Consider the following 19,836-nt stretch of genomic DNA (forward strand, 5'->3'; position numbering starts at 1 on the left):
ACTTGGACCCCTATCTTACACCATACAAAAAAAAAAAAATTAACTCAAAAAGATTTTATGTCCAACACCATATTCCCAGCTCCAATGGTGCCAAAGTGCACAGAAGTTGCTGAACCATTTGGAATTTCTAATAGAGGAACATATTTGACTTATAAAAATGGCAGTTTTAAATGGTTCAACATAATGAATATTTGCTGAATGAATGAAAAAATGAATGAACTAAAATTGAAAGTTGTTTCCACCAGGAGACATAGACAGTAACATTTGTGTGCAGTTATTGTTTGTTTTTCCTGAGTTCGTTTGATTACCCTTTGTCCAAAATTGCCTCCAGAAATACCACTGTACTTTTATGAATAATAATTTTCCATTATGAAGACATTCTTCTCTACTAAAAGTGATAATACTGCCAATTTAAAAGCAAAACTTGAAGGTAACACCTCTTCAAAGAAATTATCAAAAAGAAATGGAATTTGGTAGGAGGTGGAATGAAGATGCAGGGTAGGAAGACCCTGAGCTCATCTCCTCCCATAAACACACCAAAATTACAATTGCAACTCCCTCTGTGAACCATCCAACAATTAGTAGAATGGCTCCTCTACAGCTAAGGATGTAAAAAAGAAGAAAAAAACAGACCAAGACAGCTAGAAAGGGACAAGAGGTAGAGTCAGAACCCATACCCACAATGGGTGATCCAAAAGAGGAAGAAGATATCACAAACTTGAAGGTCTTTCCTAAGGAGCAAGTGTTCAAGCCCCACATTGGGCACCCCTACCCTGGAGTCCATCAGGAAGATGAACACCCTTAACTCATTTTGAAAATCAGTGGGGCTTATGATATGCAGAACTGGAGTGCTGTAGGAAACCAGGACTGTGCTCTAAATGGGTACACACACAAACTTATTCACTCCTAGTTTCAGTACAGAGATAGAAGATTGAAAAGCACCTAGTGCCCCAGGTAGAGCTTGCCAAGAGCATTCCAGCATATGCCCCTATCCCACGTCAGACTCCAGCTCCAATTTCTCTACCCCCTCTAAAGGTGATGGTCTTCACATACCCCAGGAAAAGCCCTAGCATATGCCTGGCTCCAGCTCTCGCCCAACCAGCTCTAGGCCACCTGTGCCAAGGTGATGGCCCTGTAACACCATGGAAAAAGCTCCATCCCATGCTACTTTAGTTCCAGCCCTCCCACCAAAGCCACTGGACACGTCCAGGTTATATAGGGATGTTCTTACACAAGGACAAGGCTTCAAGACAGGGATAGTTGATTATTTCACCTAATTTCATACAGACATACAGAGAAAGTAAAACAGAATGAGAAGACAGAGGAATATGTTCCAAACAGAAGAACAAGATAAAACTTCAGGGAAAAACCCTAATGAAAAAGAGATAAGTAATTTACCTAATAAAGCGTTCAAAGCAATGGTCATAAAAATGTCCACCAAACTTGGGAAAAGAATAGAGGAACACAGTAAGAACTTCAAAGAATTAGAAAATATAAAAAGAACCAATGAGAGCTAAAGAATACAAAAACTGAAATAACAAATATATGAGACACCAGTAGCAGATTAGTGATACAGAAAAATGCATAAGTGACTTGGAAGACAGAAGACTGAAAATCACTCAATTAGCAAAAAGGAAAAAAGTGAGAATAACATCAAGCATACCAATATTTGCATTATAGTCCCAGAATGAGAAAAGAGAAAGGGGCAGAAAATGTATTCGATGAAATAATAGCTGAAAATTTCCCTAACCTGAGTAAGGAAACAGATATCTGGGTTTAGGAAGCACAGAGTCCCAAACAAGATGAACCCAGAGATCCAGACCAAGATACATAATTAGAATGGCCAAAGTTAAAGTTACAGAATTTTAAAGGCAGCACAAGAAGAACAAAGACTCACATGTTCATAGCAGCATTATATTTGAAATAACCAAGATGTGGAAGCAACTTAAGTGTCCATCAACAGATGAGTGAATGAAGTACACACACACACACACACACACACACACACGTATATATACACACACATACACACATATATGGTTATACATATATACACACACATTTATATGTACATATACATATGGAAGTTCCTGGGCCAAGGACTGAATCCGAGCCACAGCTGCAGTTTATACCACAGCTACAGCAATGCTGGCTCCTTTATCCCACTGTGCAGAGCTAGGGATCAAACCTGTGCCTCTGTAGGGATCAGAGCTGCTGCAGTCTGATTTTTAACCTACCATAGTGGGAACTCAAAATTCACCAATTTTATGAGATGCATAGTTTTGATGAGTTTTGACAAAAACGTTAATAGTCAAGTTACCACCACCACACTCATGATATAGAATATTTCCATTATGATAAAAAGTTATTTCTTACCCCTTTGCAGTCAGTCCTCTTGTCACCTCCCAGCCCCAGACAATTAGTGTTCTGATTTCTATGATTACAGTTTTACTTTTTCTAAAATCTGCCTTTCCACTGGGAACTATATCTAGTCACTTATGATTGAGCATGATAATGTGAGAAAAAGGAGTGTATATGTCTATGTGTGACTGGGTCATCTTGCTGTCCAGTAGAAAATTGACAGAACACTGTAAACCAGCTATAATGGAAAAAAAATAAAAATCATTAAAAAAAAATATAAAAATAAAATTTGCCTTTCAAGAAATTCACATAAATAGGATATTATGTGTAGTCCTGTGTCTGGATTCTTTCACTTAGCATACTTTTGAGCTTAATCCACTGTTTGTACCAATAGTTTATTTTTTTATTTCTAGCTAACACGTAACTTTCGTACTTCTTGGTGGCAGGCATCTTGGCCATCCTGAGCTTCTAGAAGGAAGATGGTTTCCTTCTGAGGTGATTGTATAGCACTAAGAGTGAGAGATCCACTGGAGGGATCAGGATTGACCAACACACCTACTGTCTGTGCTGATAAACTGCTAGGAGATCCTGGGCAGACTGCTTGCCCTCCCTCACCCTGTCTCCTCAGCTGTAATTAAGTTGATAAGACTACCTGTCTCAAGGTTCCTGTGAGGATGACATTAGTTAATGATGTGAAATGTTAGCATGGTTGTCTGGCACAGAGAAAATGCCTGATAAATGGTACCTCGGCTTGGCGTTTGGAGCTCTCCAACATGTGTCTAGCTTTTCCTTTTTGTTTTCTTTCTTTTTTTCCCTTTTGGTCATGCCCCAGGCTTCTGGAAGCTCCCGAGCCAATGATAGAACCTGAGCCATAACAGTGACCCAAGCCACTGCAGTAACGCTGGATTCTTAACCTGCTGCATCGCAAGAAAAGAACTCCTTTTCATTTTCTACTCAAAATTTTACTCAACTAGCTTCTCCATCCCTAAATGACAAAGCTTTGGAAAGGAAAAGAAGATTTGGACTGAGGTTTCTGTTTGCTTATTTTCAGAATTAACCCTATGTTTCCCTCATTCTAATTAGGTTGATTTGCAAGCCTTCTTACAATGTTTCTCTTCCTCTTCTTTTTCCTTTTCTTTTTTTTCTTTCCTTTCCTTTCCTTTTCTTTTTTCTTTTCTTTCCTTTCCTTTCCCTTCCTTCCTTCCTTCCTTCTCTTCACTTTCTTATAAGTGACTGTGAACTTCTTTTCTCTAACTGCTAATCTACATACAGTGCTTTGGGGGTAATTAATTTAACGACCCATTGCAATTGGCCTAAAGGTACTGAGCTTAAAGTCAAGGCATCCCCTTAAGCAGAACATCAAACTGAACTGACAGTGAACTGGTTTCATCATAGTATACTGCAATTAGATGAAAAAAAATATGGAAAGAAAGATGCTTCAAGTGGTGATTCAATTGTTGGGTGGCTTTCCTCTGCACTAATTCAGCTCCCTCCAGACTTCTGGCTGAGCAGTTAATGTCATTTGAGAAAATCTCACCTTTCTTGCTTCAATGATCCCAACTACATCATGCTGTGATCTCCATCCTGCTGACTACTCTTCCTTAGCCTCCTTAGGTGGCTTCTTTTCCCCTTTCTTTTTTTTTTTTTTTTTTTTTTTTTTGTCTTTTTGCTATTTATTGGGCCGCTCCCTTGGCATATGGAGGTTCCCAGGCTAGGGGTACAATTGGAGCTGTAGCCACCGGCCTATGCCAGAGCCACAGCAACGCGGGATCCGAGCCGTGTCTGCAACCTACACCACAGCTCACGGCAATGCCAGATTGTTAACCCACTGAGCAAGGGCAGGGACCGAACCCACAACCTCATGGTTCCTAGTCGGATTCGTTAACCACTGCACCATGACGGGAACTCCCTTTTCCCCTTTCTTATCTTAAACTGCAGTAATCTCCAAGGTTCAGGTAAATCCAAACCAATGCTTATTTTTGTGCAAATGATTCCTAGATTTAACCTTGAAATCTCCCTGTGTTCCAGGTTCCCACAAGACTTCACTACTATTTGGTGAATTATCTCACTTAAATTTTTAATTCAGAATGTCCTAACTTGTCTCATCATCTTCCGTTACAAACCAGCTTCCCAGCTTGTTCCTGTTCAGCACCCTTCTTATGATCTCTGAGGTAAGAAGTCCTATTTGAAACTCTTGTTTTTATTCAAGGTCCAGACTGTTAACAGGTTTGCCATTCATTCTTTTGGATTCTGTCGTGAGTCCATTTCTTTTTCTCGATTCTCACTGTCACCATTATCATGACAGCTAACATTTCCTGAGCATCTTTATCACCTCACTTAATCCTTACCTTTATATGAGCAAGCTAGTTTCACAAATAGTCCAAGTCAAATTGCTGTTATACAAGTTCTTTCTCTTTCTAGAATGTTCTCCCTCACATTCTTATGGAATTTTTTTTTTTTTTTTTTGTCTTTTTTGCCATTTCTTGGGCTGCTCCCGCGGCATATGGAGGTTCCCAGGCTAGGGGTCTAATCGGAGCTGTAGCTGCTGGCCTATGCCTGAGCCACAGCAACGCAGGATCCGAGCCACGTCTGCTACCTACACCACAGCTCACGGCAACGCCAGATCGTTAACCCACTGAGCAAGGGCAGGGATCGAACCCGCAACCTCATGGTTCCTAGTCGGATTCGTTAACCACCGCGCCGCAACGGGAACTCCACATTCTTATGGAATTTTACCCTTTCTTCAAAGCACTCAGAGAGGCCTACACTTCATTATCTCACACTGGTCTCTCTTTCACAAATGTCTATACACTGTGCACCCATGCCCCAAAGTTAGGACAGAATTTTCTTCGACTGCCACATATCTCAAAACTATTAAAGTTTATTTTTCTTCCATTATGGGAACCACACATGGTCATACTATTCGTAAATTCAAAGGTAGAAAAACTATCATTGTCTAGACTGCTTTCCATTTATTTATTTATTTTTTTAATCCTTTTTAGTGCCAACCTGTGGCACATGGAAATTCCCAGGCTAGGGGTCAAATCAGAGCTGCAGCTGCCAGCCTACACCACAGTCACAGCAACGCCAGATCTGGGTCACGTCTGTAACCTATACCATGGCTCACAGCAACGCCGGATCCTTAACCCACTGAGCAGGGCCAGGGATCGAACCCGCCTCCTCATCCATACTAGTTGGGTTTGTTACCACTGAGCCACGACAGGAACTCCCTCCATTTAGTCTTTATGCATAGCCTTTTGTCTGCCTGTTTTTATCCTGTTTGTAACTTAACTAAACTATTTAAAATATACATGTCCTTGTTCCTTATCATCATTTGAAATTACTAAATAATATACCATCAAGTGAACATATATTTTCTGTGTGTTTGGATTAAAGGGGGTAGAGTATGTAAAGTAAAAAGGGTTATCTGCTACATAACAGGCAATAAAAGATTACCACATAGCATATCAACTGATTTGGTCTTATTGAAAGCTCCAAAAGGGAAGGAAGTCTGTCCCTTTTATTCCCCAAATTACTTAGTGCAGTACCGTGCTCATACAAAGTGCTCAATCATTTGGGGGGAAATAACTGTTTTGTTTTGTTTTTTTCCTCATTATGAAGTAAGGTATGCTCACTGCAAAAAAAAAAAATCTAGAAAATAATGAGAAACATGCTGAAGAAAAAATATCCACATATAATCCCCATTCTCAGAAATTAAGCACTTTAAACATTGTTGGTACATTTTCTTTGAATCTAGTTTATCTTGCATTTTCTACATGCACACAGATACACACACACAAAGCTGAATACAGATATGAAGCATATTTCAGGCACTCAAAATTTTACCCCCAACACATTATAAAATCTTGTACAATGGCTCCCTCCACAGTGAAAAATATCTTTGTCTTTTTTTTAAGCGTAATATTTGCAGTGGGATCAGGCTCTCCAATGTAATAAACTTGGTAAATATTCTCTACTTGAGAAAATAAAAACAAAAGACCTGTAGTAGCAAACTGAAATCCAATGAAAATTTATGCACAGTTATTTTTTAACAAATTTATCCTAGAGCTAGAAAGTTAGCAAGTTTAAGGTTGGGGAGCAAGTTGGAGCATGAGCTCTTAAAATTTTAATGCTTTAGAGCAATCAATTTTTAGGCTCTAAGCGAAGTAAACCATAACTAGGTGCACATGCAGTGTGGTAAATTCCATACTAGGTGCAACTTAGAGCTCAAAAGGGAGAATGACAGCATGAGAAAAAAATCAGGTAAAAGCAGCCTTTCATCTAACACTTATCACAACAAGTGATATAAATTGCTACTAATAGGTGACATAGCTTTGTGTTTTATCATTGCTTTAATTATTTTATATAGATCTTGAAAAAGTCACAGATACAAACCACATTCATTTCCTAATACTTAACAGTAACTAGTTAGAGCCTAATACTTTCTCATATTTTTGTCTTGATCCAGTCTTATGATTTCTTAAAATAGATATATTTCCAGAAAGAAGAGTTCATGGGCAAATGTCACACTTTTCTTGATTCACCTAATTATATTTTTGCTTTTGCTTAGGATAAGATTAATTCTCCTATTCTGCTAATAAATAGAAAATGTCTTTAGAATTTCTATGCTAGAAAAAAATGCCTTTGACATTTTAAAGAATTAGGAAGCTATTTCAGATAAGCCATCATGTGCATAAAGATTAATTTATTCGTATGAAATGTTCAATAACCAGAAAAGACTGATTTAAATAAAATCATTTCACAATTTAGGCTTTTTTGGTTATGGACATTAATTTTACCTGGGAAATAAAATGCCTGTCTACATGCAGAAAAACTAAAATATGGTAAACAAATATTGATTAGGTTCAGCCAAATGGCAGCATCTTTGGTTTTACACACACTGTTAATTGTCTTTAACTCTATTTAAGTGCCTATAATGAAACCTTGCAATTGGAATAACAGCCTTGTTCCTGAGTCTTATAAATATTTTCCAGCTCCTTCTTCCTAAATTCCTTGCCCGATAATCACTCTTTTAAAGGAAAAAAAGGACATAAGAAGTGATAAATGTACACTGAAACATTTCTTTTATCTGAAAAGTTCACATACCATCTACTTCTAATAAACCTGGAAACTAGAGAAGGAGGCATTAAAACCTTTCAATATGGAAATCAATGGCAATGTATTAAGGATGTTGTTATATTTTAAAGAATTTTCATATAACAATATCCTTTTTTTTCTTTTTTCTTATTTCTCACAACTGAATTAAACACTTATGGGATTATTTCAAATTTATCTTCTCATTTAAGACCATGAAACTTGTGAGAGCAGGGACTGACTTTATTCCCATTGCATATCCATCATCTGAACAAAATAAATAGTATTTCCAGCCTGTACTACTACTTGGAGTAAGGAGTTTCTTCAATTTACTGCTCTCATTTTATTTACTCAAAAGCTTCTTCAAACTTCTTCCCTTCCTCTTATGCTGGGATTTGGTGATCAGACAGTGTCTCTTTGTCTGTACCTTTTAAGGCTATCTAGATTTAGATCATGCCCTCAGATCTCTACCTTTGCAGTGAGTCCCAGTGTGCAAGCCTTTCCCCAAAGCAATTTCCTACTGCCCTCATCAGTTTGCTTCGAAATGCTTGGGGATATGATGAGATAAAGATGGTAATAATAATCTCCTAATTGTATTTGCTCATGCTGGCTCCCACCCCTTAAGTAATCTTCTACCCACTGAATAAAAGGGTGGTGGTATTGAGATGGTACAGGATTTAGTAAAATGTTGGCTTGGAGTTCCTCCTCCAGACCTCTGGGCCATAATTGTTTCTCTTTCACCTCTCCTTCAGAATCTTCCAAAAAAGACCCTTTTAAGAAGGAAAGCTACTTTGAGTGTAAAAATGATTGTCCTGAAGTTGTCTTGGGGTGGAAACAAGAAGTCAGTGAATTCTTACTGTGGGCATATATCTGGTTCTCGGTGCTAGTAACTTCCTGAAGCTCTATGTTCTTGCCTCCAGTACTCATTACCTAACACATATCCCAACAAATATCAGAGACACCCAAACTTTAAGACTTCCCATATCCCTTTTTCTCCAATCTTCCTTTTCCCCCAATGTTGTTAGGTTCATTTTCTCAAGGATCCAGCCCAGAACCCACAACATACCATATTCCATTCATACAAATATAGATCAGATAATCACAGACATTGTCTCATTTTTCACATTACTTTGGTGAATATTAATATGTATTCAGGTATTTTACAGGTAGGTATAATTCTCAGTTTTATGTTGACTGTTGGAATCATCCTTATTTATAAATTTATTCTAACACTAGAGCTATTTCTTCTAGCTCCTTCAAGGAGAAAGGCATGAGATCGCAAGTTCTTCCACTCTATTCCATGATTAAATGCTTCCTTAATCCAGACTGAGACGCATCCTTATCTTGAGTGGAGATATTTCTGTCTTAGACATTTGTCATTTTGCATACGAGGTACTTCGTTCATGCCTGTCCTCATTTTCTGTTTGATAGGTTTCACATGTTTTTAAGCCATGGTATCTCTAAAACAATTTATTTATTTTCACTATTAAACTTGTTCTTCTAGAATTAACCTCCACAGCCTGTAATCTTTCTTCTTAATGTCTTCAAATTCCTCTAGGAGGCCTTAGATGCCAAGCATACATCTCCCTTCATCACTTTTCATTACCAAAGTTAGAATGATAAAATATTTTATTTTTCACATGACAGTTCTTTTATTCTTTCAAGAGAAGTCGCTGTCAAGTACCTAGAACTGCACATAGTTCTTAGGAAGGACACGTGATAAAAGACATTGTTTGGCAGTTGATCTTTATATCCTTCCTGAAAATGCTAGTCCAATTTTAAAAAACATATTGGTCTAATTTAAAAAACAAAATCCAAATCAAACCTAATTCATAATAAAAGAGTGATTCATGTTCATTCTAGATTACTGAGAAAACATAGTTAATCTTATCTCCCAGAGAGAATTTACCTTTTTCCTTTCAGTCATTTTTCCATACATGGACATTTAAATCTATCTGTTAAAATGTGATCAGTAGGAGTTCCCGTCGTGGCACAACAGAAACGAATCTGACTAGGAACCATGAGGTGGCGGGTTTGATCCCCGGCTTTGCTCAGTGGGTTAAGGATTCAGCGTTGCCCTGAGCTGTGGTGCAGGTCGCAGATGTGGCTCAGATCTGGCATTGCTGTGTCTGTGGCCTAGGCCAGCGGCTACAGCTCCAACTGGATCCCTAGCCCAGGAACCTCCATATATCATGGGTACGGCCCTGAAAAGACATTTAAAAAAAAAAAAAATAGAATCAGTAATAAACATAAAGAATTAAAATGATCAAGTATTTCCATAAAATTTACACACAAAAATAATAATCAGGAATTATTTTTAATATTTTGTTATTTATTCTGGTTATCCTTTTCCTCATCTTTAGTTGTTTGATTTTCCAAACATTTATTAATCTATAAAGTTACTGAAATGCTCTCCATCTTTAACAATAGTAAAATATAATATCATAATTACAGTGATTAAACAAAACCAGAAAGTAATAAAAATAAAATATTTATCTTGAAGGTCAGAAATTGAGACAAAGTATACTTGATATTCAGTTGACAGAAAATCAAGAGGTAGGTGAACAATTTTATAAATATCTGATGTTTTTACAGATTGTTTTTGAATGGTGGCACAGGATATATTAGGTTTATTTCACTCTGGAATTTCTTTTGCTCACTGGAGGCATATCATTAGTACTGGTTAAATATTGGTTGATATATTGGGTATTAAAATGTTTAGAGATGTCTTGAATACTGAAATGCAGGTATTTCTCAAGTTATGAATACTCAGCTGGAAAAGTCCCATTGCAGTGAATGGCTCTTTAGACTTTAATTTCCTTTTCAGTCACTAGGTTGGTGCTCTGGAGAGCAACCTTGCTGTGTAAGCAGATAGCACCACCTACCGTCTAGTTCTCAGGGCCCATGCAGAGAGCTAGTCTTACCTTCTCTCAGAGTCAATATGGCCCTTTAGCACTGGGGTCCTTCTCACCTTTCATTGCTGGCAATCAGTTTATTTGACTGAAGACAATTATCCACACAGTCTTCTCAACGCTTTTCTTCTTAAATATCTCCCCAGAGGCTTGCAAGTTAGATCTTATTCTTTCACTTTCTTTAATTACCATGTGTCTGCTTTGCTTCTTCTAGTCTCCTTTCCTGTTTTCTAAGAGACTGATCACTTTTTTTCTTTAATACTGGTTTGGAAGTTATATAATTTCTTTCCATTCTTTCAGTTCTTGTCATTACTTATTTTTTTTTTTTTTTCTTTCTAGGGACATACCTGTGGCATATGGAAGTTCCCAGGCTAGGGGTTGAATTGCTGCTGCAGCTGCCAGCCACCGTCACAGTCACAGCCACAGCCACAGCAACGCTGGATCCAAGCTGTGTCTGTGGCAAAACCAGATCCTAAACCCACTGAGCAAGGCCAGGGATTGAACCTGCATCCTCACAGAGACTATGTTGGGTTATTAACCTGCTGAGCCCCAAGGGGGACTCCCCCACTTCCCTTTAAAAACTTTCATGGTTGAGCAGAATTTTCAGAGTTGGTTTTTGGACAGGAATTTGCCTTCTCCTCAGGTTGTGGGCCTCTTGAATAAAACAACCTTTTCTTTCCAACCAACACTCATCTCTCTTGAGTATTGGCTTTCAAGCGGCGAGCAGCTGAACCTGAGTTCAGAAAGAGCATGTATCAGAATTTCATCCCTTTTAAAAAGCGAAATAATATTCCATTGTATGTATACTTACCACATTTTGTTTATCCATTCATATATTGATGAACATTTCTGTTGTTTCTATATATTAGCTATTATAAATATTGTTATGAACATTGGTATAGAAATTTCTGTTTGAATCTCTGCTTTTGGTTCTTTCATCTTTTGGATGAACCCCTAGAAATGCAATTGTTGGATCATATGGTACTAGATCTAGGTTTAACTTTTCAAGACACCAGCAAACTTTTCCACATTAACTTCCACATTTTACATTCCCATTAGCAATGTACAATGGTTCCAATTTTCCACAGCCTCACCAACACTAGTTATTTTCTGGTTTTTTTTTTTTTTTATGATAGCCATTCTAATGGGCACAAAGTGGTTAGATTTTGTTTGCATCAAATTTTTAAAAAGCACAGAGTTTAAAATGTAAAATACTTTCTTATGGTTTATTAGGAAAAACATCACTTATATCTCTTCTCTCTTCCCTTGAGGCAATTATTTTTATTTCTTTCACTGGTTATGTTGGTATCTATTTCCAGTCTCTAAAAAAGCATGCCTTTACTTTTATTTCTTGACTTGCAGTTTTGGTATTATCTATTGATTTCCCACCATGGAATATGACTACTTCCATCACACATGCATCTTCTTTTTTTTTCATATCCTCATGATATGGTCATAGCAAATTATCTTTTAATTATAATGTTTACATTATATGAGTATGCAAAAACTACCCACAGCTGAGCCATGTAGGAAACTATTATTTTCTTTCCTTAATAGCTTTTTTTTTTTTTTTTTTTTTTTTTTTGTCTTTTTTGTTGTTGTTGTTGTTGTTGCTATTTCTTGGGCCGCTCCCGCGGCATATGGAGGTTCCCAGGCTAGGGGTCCGATCGGAGCTGAGGCCACCGGCCTACGCCAGAGCCACAGCAACGCGGGATCCGAGCCGTGTCTGCAACCTACACCACAGCTCACAGCAACGCCGGATCGTTAACCCACTGAGCAAGGGCAGGGACCGAACCCGAGACCTCACGGTTCCTAGTCGGATTCATTAACCACTGCGCCACGATGGGAACTCCCTCCTTAATAGCTTTTTACTTGCCCTGGAACTATCTTGTTTTATCTTTGGTTACTTTTCCATACTTATCATTAATTTAATCCCCAGGTTTGTTTTTTTTTTTAACCAGTTCTCTAAATCTTGAGGTATTTAGATTCATTGACTCTATCTTCCTGATGAAGTATCTTTCAGTTTATTTTGACAGGCTTTCATCCTGTCATTATGCCTTTTATATGTCTGTCACCTTGGGACTCTCCCTTCACTATCATTCTGGGTTTACTTTCTTCACTCTCCTGCATCCCCTGTCCTATATCCTTGGTATTCTACCTCCTTGGTTTAATTAATTTCTTATTTTAATGAGGATAGTTAGTATCACTGTAGAGTGCACTAGCTGGACAGTTTAGTTACAGCAACTCTGATGTCACTGGTTTTAGTTTTTTTCCTTAGAAAAGAGTCAGATAAGACTCTTTCAATCTTCTGTGTGAAGAGTGAAACTCTAGCTTCTGCTATTTAAAAAAAAGGGTAAAACAAGATAGTTGAGTAGAGAAGGCTCCAGTGTGAATACATTCTCTTCATCTCACTGTTTTCTACAGGTTCCCCCAACTTTGACCCTCCTTGGGATTCCCCAGCCAGAAACCTGTTTTATTTTCTCCTGAGAATATGCCTATCATGAAAGAGGAGCGGTACTGAAGCTTCCCTTAGTTGGAAGGGATCGGGTGATCTGTTTCTTAAATAAACTTTCAATGAATCATCCTGATTGCAGTCTCTCTTTTTCACCTAATTTCCAGATGAATTAGATCCTGCCAGTTCCTGAGACTGAAAATTTTTAGTGTAAAACCAGTTGCTTCTTGGCTTTCCTGCTTCTGGCAACGTAATTTAATTGCGGGAGGTCTGCTAAATCCTTTACAACTCATCCATCATCTTTCAAGTTTCCAAATTTTTGTTCTTTTTTTTAAATCTCCCAGCTCTCCTTATTTTGCGGGCCTTAAAAATTCATTGCCATTTTAACTGGATTTGGCAAGAACAAAATCTGATGCATCTGCTTAGTTTATCCTCTATACCTGGGAGCTCTATTAAATTTCTAACAAGCATAACTTGACATAATGAAGTCCAAATTTAATCAATATGTTTACTCTTCACCTCAAAATTAGAAAGGCTTTAGAAACCTTTAGTACTTTATCACCCCATATTCCTTACTAATGTTTATTACTTTAATTTTACCTTTTAGTTAAACCTTCACCTCCAAATTAGCCATCATTACTCCTGTTATCATTGTTTATAAGAGTGCATATTTAGATATACCCAGGTGTTTACAATTTTCTTGGCTCACCATTTCTTCTTGTATCTGACTGCTTCCTTTTGGGTTCAGTGCTCTTCCTACTGAAATGCCTCTTTGTCTAAGACACTTTTGATGCCATGCTCAGAATCCCTTCACTGAACTGTTGAATGGATCCCCTAGCTGCTAAGTGTTGGCTGCAAATAGTTCACATCCCTTTCCTAAGGACTGATTCAAGTCAACAATTCCAAAAAATGGCTGGAAGATAACATCCTTCCCTCAGGGGTAGCTTGTAGCCAATGACTGATCGACCTGTGAGTACTAATCCTTCAGAATGTTGGTGCCACTCATCCTCCTGAATTCCTTGTGGGAGCAGGTTGAAGCTAGACTTAGCTGAACTCACATCTTTGCCAGCTTCCTTTCCTGTCCTATTCTGTTTCTATCCCTCTCCTTCAGGTTTCTTCTGGAGAATGCGCCTTTAGTAAGTCATTTGGACAGGAGTCTAGGTGTCAAGAGCCTGATCCAAGAGCCTAGCCTAAGATAGTTGATACTGGTAGTCCTATAAATCTGAGTGTAAGGATGAAAATCTGGAGTTTTCTCATTTGCCATCTGTTTTTTTTTTTTTTTTTTTTTTTGTCTTTTTGCCATTTCTCGGGCCACTCCTGTGCTATATGGAGGTTCCCAGGCTAGGGGTCTAATCAGAGCTGTAGCCACTGGCCTATGCCAGAGCCACAGCAATTCGGGATCCGAGCCGTGTCTGCAACCTACACCACAGCTCACAGCAACGCCAGATCCTTAACCCGCTGAGCAAGGCCAGGGATCGAACCTGCAACCTCTTGGTTCTTAGTTGCATTTGTTAACCGCTGCGTCACAACGGGAACTCCCTGCCATCTGGTTTAATGAGGACCTCTTCTTCACTGGAGATAGCCTGTGGGATGCTGCTGCAGCACAACTGCTAACAGTTTCACTTACAGTGCGGAGATAGGTTCTAGATAGAAGGGGAAGCATTAATTTGTGCCTAGTATTTGACAGTACAGAAGAAAGAGTAGCTTGAAAGATTATGGAATCAGGAGGCTGTTGCTAAGTGCCACTGATATACTGAGCAGTGTAGATGACAGGAACAGGGAGAGCTATTAAGCATCAATTGAAACCAAATGTGAGTCAAAGGGCCTTGTTAGCAGCTTTTAAAATGACCCTCTCTTATCACTGACAGAGGGCAGACTGAGCTGAAGACCAGAAATAAGCCTTAAATTAACAGTGGCAAAACTTTAGAAAAGGTGAATTCCCAGCTTGGGCAAGTCCCTTTTACAGAGTCAGGGCCTTCATAGGAAAGGAGTAGGACCATGAAGCTTGTATGGTCAGGCCACTCAAAGTGGCTGTTCTTTGCTCTCTGTACATCTCCTGCTCAACCCATGACTGCTTCACCTTCCTCATAACTGACCTTTCTGCATACTTGCCCCAGGTCCCAGCTTGTGATTGTAGTTATCAAGGGGTAAGGGGTGTGCCTCTCTCCTAGTTTCCCTAGTAACCAATTGGCTAACCTGACCTCAATTCCCCCTATAAATGGTAATTTCCCCTTCCCCCCCAGAGGGAAGACTGCTGCCTTGTCCTGCCCACTGACTACTGCATACTGTGGGGGTGTCACTCTAGGACTTTGCTTCAGAAATGTAAGCTCCCCTTACCTATTAAGTCATTGATTGATGTCTCTATAGCTGACTCCAGGCTTTCTTTGGTCTTGAAGCCTGAGCAAGTACAGGCCTTGTAGCCCAACACTATTGGACACACTTGAAGACCCTGATAACCCAGTTTCCTTTGAATACTCTGGACCTACAACAGTGGCCCACTCTTCTTGGAAGACAGAATAATTTCTCCTTTCTTGACAATTATATAGAAGCTTCGGATAGGTCAAGAATCTTACAAAATAATGCTGACCCTGCTCAGAGTTTGCCTTCTTTCTTGGCCACCAGCTAATTCTAGGACCAAAATTTAATATGACTCAACTAGGGAAATGCAGAGTTTACTAAGGGAAGAGAAAAATATATGGCAAAGGACCTGCAGGATCTGGCTAAAATTTATCATTGGAACCCAGAGAATAAGCCTGGAGGTGGACTCAAGGGTGTTGGATCAAGAAGGTAGAATATGAAGTTGAGAAAAGGAGAGTTTATTGATGCAGTGGTAGTACTGATAGGGATAGAGTAGGATAGTCATACAGGTAGTTGCAGAAGTCCCAGTAGTGGACCATAAAGAGGGAAACCAAGGGAATTCTGGGAGATCACTAAGTTAATAATTGCTTAAGAAACCCATCAGAATGTCATGGAATGAAGCATCCTTGTTTAACTATAAAATTATAAATAAAAGCACAAGATATGCCTCAGGTCATTAAAAGAAAGATAAAAGGAGGCCTGCATTCAAGTTCAACAAGATAATGACCCTTAGGGCCAAGGACAGAAATTTAAGTGTATGATGACATTCCAAAGTATAGGTAAAGGTTTCCCTCATTATATGGAAACCTGAGATGATTCAACATATTTTAGCACATGTTACCACCCTTCTGCTGATTTGAATAAGCACCATGACAGTCCTAGTGTGACCTCATAGGGTAAAATACTCACTTACCCAATAAGAAGGAGGAGCTAATGATGTAAGCCTGAGGTCTATACAAAGAATGAAGAAGAGGATGTCTTTTCCCCCTCCCCACTTTCCTTGGATTATAAAAATGTAGCCCACCTAGTCCTCGGGGCAGAGACTCCTTGCCTGCCCACCTGCATCTCTCACAAGTGTCCTATCTTAATAAATCTATTTCTTGCCTATCACTTTGTCTCTCGATGAATTCCTTCTGGGCTGATACACAAAGAACCTGAGCCTCAGTAAGTCCAGATACCAGGTGAGTGATTCTAATTAAAAATCCGTGGGTTCAAGTCCCAGTCTAGGTTCTGGCTGGGTTCCAGTCAGAGGTGTTTTGGTTTCAGCATTGGCCAGTGACACAGGATTTAACACCCTGGAATGACTGTTGGAAGCTGGGCTTTCCTACTATTTCTGTGACATTAGTCACATTTTAATTTCATCTTCCTCATCTATAAAATGGAGGACTTGAACAATGTAATAAACAATTGTTTTTAACAACTGTTAATACAAATATTAAGAGTTTCAACAAATATTTATTGGCCATTCAACATGTATATACTTGGCAGTGGGCCTTCAGTGTTCCTCAAGATAGACATGGCTCTGGATCTTGCAGAGCTTAGTGAAGAGAATGATGGTAATCAAGTAAAGTAATTCAGGTTGCAACAACCTCTCAGAAGGAAATAAACAGGGTGCTGTAATAGTAACTAGTGGAAGGGAGGGCCTAATTTAGCCACAGGAAGAACCTCTTTCAGGGGGTGTTATTAATGGGATAACTAAAAGATATGAAGTCATCCTTATAAACAGCTTGAGTAAAAGCTTTCCAGATCAAAGTGATGGAACTATAAAGGCCTTGAGGTGAGAAGGAGATTGAGTGTCTTCTAGAAACTGAGAAAAGGTCAGAGCTACAGTGATATATTCCTTGGCTGTTGTTTTGCTGCTTAGGTTTTAGAACTCAACTTAATGAGATGTTTTATACTTATAGGCAAAACTACCTTTGATGTATAGTATAGATAACAAAGTTATTACTATGAACGCACACATTATTTTTGGATATAAACAACATTAGATTCCAATTATTTATCCTGCTAAATACTATGTACTCTACAAATATTCCTTCTCTTATTTAATTTTCCCAACAACCCTGTAAGAGGGCTAATATTATCCCACTTGTAGATGTGGAAACCAAGGGCTTAGAGAGGTTAAATAACTTGCCCAATGTCACTTAGTACCAGCGAGAGATTTTTTTCTACTATCTGCTCCAAAAGCCTATCCTAGCAGACCTGGTTGTGTATTTCCAAATGCAAAACTCCAAGGGCTTTATTTTAATTTAAAGCTTTGGCCCTGAATATAGCATATTACTTTATGATTAAAAAAAGGAAAAAAGAGGCTTTCCCTGATGGATGCAATTAATACCAAGTAACTTTTTTCTAGTCGGCATCTAACAATTCTCTTCGTAAGATAACAGGACACCATTTCAACAAGTTAGCCCAGATTCAATTTGAATGGCAGGGTTAAAAAAAATCCATCTTGGTTTAAAAGTTAAATTCGGTATATAAAGAAGCGGGAACTATACCACCACTACAACAGTAACAAAGATAAGTAGCCACTAGCCTATTAAATATTTAAATTTTTGATGATTCTGTCTGAAGAAGCTCCTCAGTGTTTTATATTCCAAAGGGATGCTGCCAGTGACTTATGAGAGAGTTCTGGAGAACACTAGAAAAGAATTTACAAATTAAACTTATATTTTAAGGGCTAATATAAAGGTTACAAATACAGTAACTAAAATGTAGGAGTATATAAACATATACACAAGCAAACTTTGTATTGTTATTGAGCTTCAATTTCTTAATTATAGAATAAAAAGTCAATGTTGCCTTTTCAAAATCCCTAGGAAAATTACAAAGGACTGGAGTTCCCGTCGTGGCGCAGTGGTTAACGAATCCGACTAGGAACCATGAGGTTGCGGGTTCGGTCCCTGCCCTTGCTCAGTGGGTTAACGGTCCGGCGTTGCCATGAGCTGTGGTGTAGGTTGCAGACGCGGCTCGGATCCCGCTTTGCTGTGGCTCCTGGCGTAGGCCGGTGGCTACAGCTCTGATTCAACCCCTAGCCTGGGAACCTCCATATGCCGCGGGAGCGGCCCAAGAAATAGCAACAACAACAACAACAACAAAAGACAAAAGACAAAAAAAAAAAAAAAAAAATTACAAAGGACTAAATGAAGTCACATTTTCTTGGCTAAGAAATATACTTATCGAGTTAGTATAGGATCTTTTTTTGTTTGTTTGTTTGTTTGTCTTTTTAGGGCTACACCTGCAGCATATAGAGGTTCCCAGACTAGGGGTTGAATCAGAGCTGTAGCCGCTGGCCTGCACCACAGCCACAGCAATGCCAGGTCCAAGCCGCATCTGTGACCTACACCACAGCTCACAGAAACGCTGGATCCCTAACCTACTGAGCGAGACCAGGGATCGAACCTGCATCCTCACGGCTTCAAGTCAGATTTGTTTCTGCTGAGCCACGATGGGAACTCCAGGATCAAATTCAAAGGCTACTACCTACATGTACTGAGGCAAGGGGTAATGGTTAAGTAATTCAAGGTGGTGGAAGAGACAGTGGCTGTTTCAGCACAGTAATGAAGAGAGAAATGCCTAGAGGAGTTCTGTCTAGTCTGTCTGGTCAAAGTGGGAAACAGTGGCTTTGAAGCTACTGCTTTCTAAACTTCCAGTGATTATCATTTCATCTGGAATGGAACCGACGGAACTGACTGACTGGTAAGGTTAACTGGATAAAGTGATGGGGCCCACGTGAGAGGAGTAGAGGGCAGTGGTTCTCAATCTGGACTGTTCATTGCCCTGGTAGAATTTTAAGGGAAAAAAAAAAAAAAGTCCCCAAGCCCTCACCCCAGATCAAATGAATCAGACCCTCTAGGAGTGGGGCCTAGATGTTAATAAGCTTGAAAAACTCCTTAGGAGATACTAATGCATAGTATGGATTGAGAATCACTGGGTTAAAGAAACTCAGGGGCTGTATGTAGAATGGAGGGAGAAGAGACGGGGTACAAAGGGAATGGGTGGCCTTGAGAGACTGAAGGAGCCACATCCCTTTAAGTGTTGGGGGACACGTTAAAGAGGATGAAGGAGACACTCCCCAACCCCTGAGTCCCCTGTGAACCTTTTATGGTTTGGAAGATATGATTCAAACATCAGTTAAAGGACCAAGGCTTCTTCTTGACTCTTCATACGTGCCTGGCTGAGATAACAAAATTTAAGACCGAACAGCCCCTCCTTTTCACTTTTAAGCGCATAGTAATGAGGTTTCATTCTTTTCCAAGGTTGTTCTTAAAATGGAAATAGGTAAGTTCCAAATGAATTCACTTTCTCTGCCACCCAACATGCATTGTTGGTAATCTATAAATTATTTCGGTTAGACCAGAATACTGACTGGGTTTTAGTTGCTAAGTGTCTATGGGAACCAAGCCCTTCACAGGTTTATATTGGAACGTTTAAACTGGAAAGTTCACATATGAACCACCTGCGTACGGCTGATAAGAAAAGATTACAGAAAGTCCATCATTGCGACTAATGGCCACAAAAAAGAAATTCGGAGGAAACAGAAAGAAGGTTCTTCTATAGGCCTTGAGTTGATGCAAGTTCAGAATAAAGAGAATACTAGGAAACAGATTTTAAGGATCCCAAGACAGCTTTAAATATTTTTTTCTAACATAAAATGTCTCT

At 39.0% G+C, this 19,836-nt stretch overlaps 1 protein-coding gene across 5 annotated transcripts in view; it reads right to left on the reverse strand.

Moving 5' to 3' along the window:
• The window catches only part of LOC106506084 (uncharacterized), a 214,946-nt gene that overhangs the window by 157,718 nt on the left and 37,392 nt on the right, over nucleotides 1–19,836 (reverse strand). For 3 of the 5 annotated variants that reach the window (XM_084996695.1, XM_084996694.1, XM_084996698.1), the window contains one exon: nucleotides 10,662–11,100. The exons of 1 other annotated variant lie outside the window; for it this stretch is intronic. The gene's annotated coding sequence lies outside the window, so the exon portion shown is untranslated. Of the gene's footprint in view, nucleotides 1–10,661; nucleotides 11,925–12,232; nucleotides 18,211–19,836 lie in introns of those variants that run through there. One more of the 5 variants, XM_084996697.1, reaches the window with a different exon arrangement.

The sequence above is a fragment of the Sus scrofa genome, chromosome 14, assembly GCF_054392235.1.
Source record: "Sus scrofa isolate SSC_HxYL_T2T_F1_AM1 chromosome 14, Sscrofa_HxYL_maternal_Yorkshire_Landrace_v2.0, whole genome shotgun sequence".
In the NCBI taxonomy this organism is placed as follows: domain Eukaryota; kingdom Metazoa; phylum Chordata; class Mammalia; order Artiodactyla; family Suidae; genus Sus; species Sus scrofa.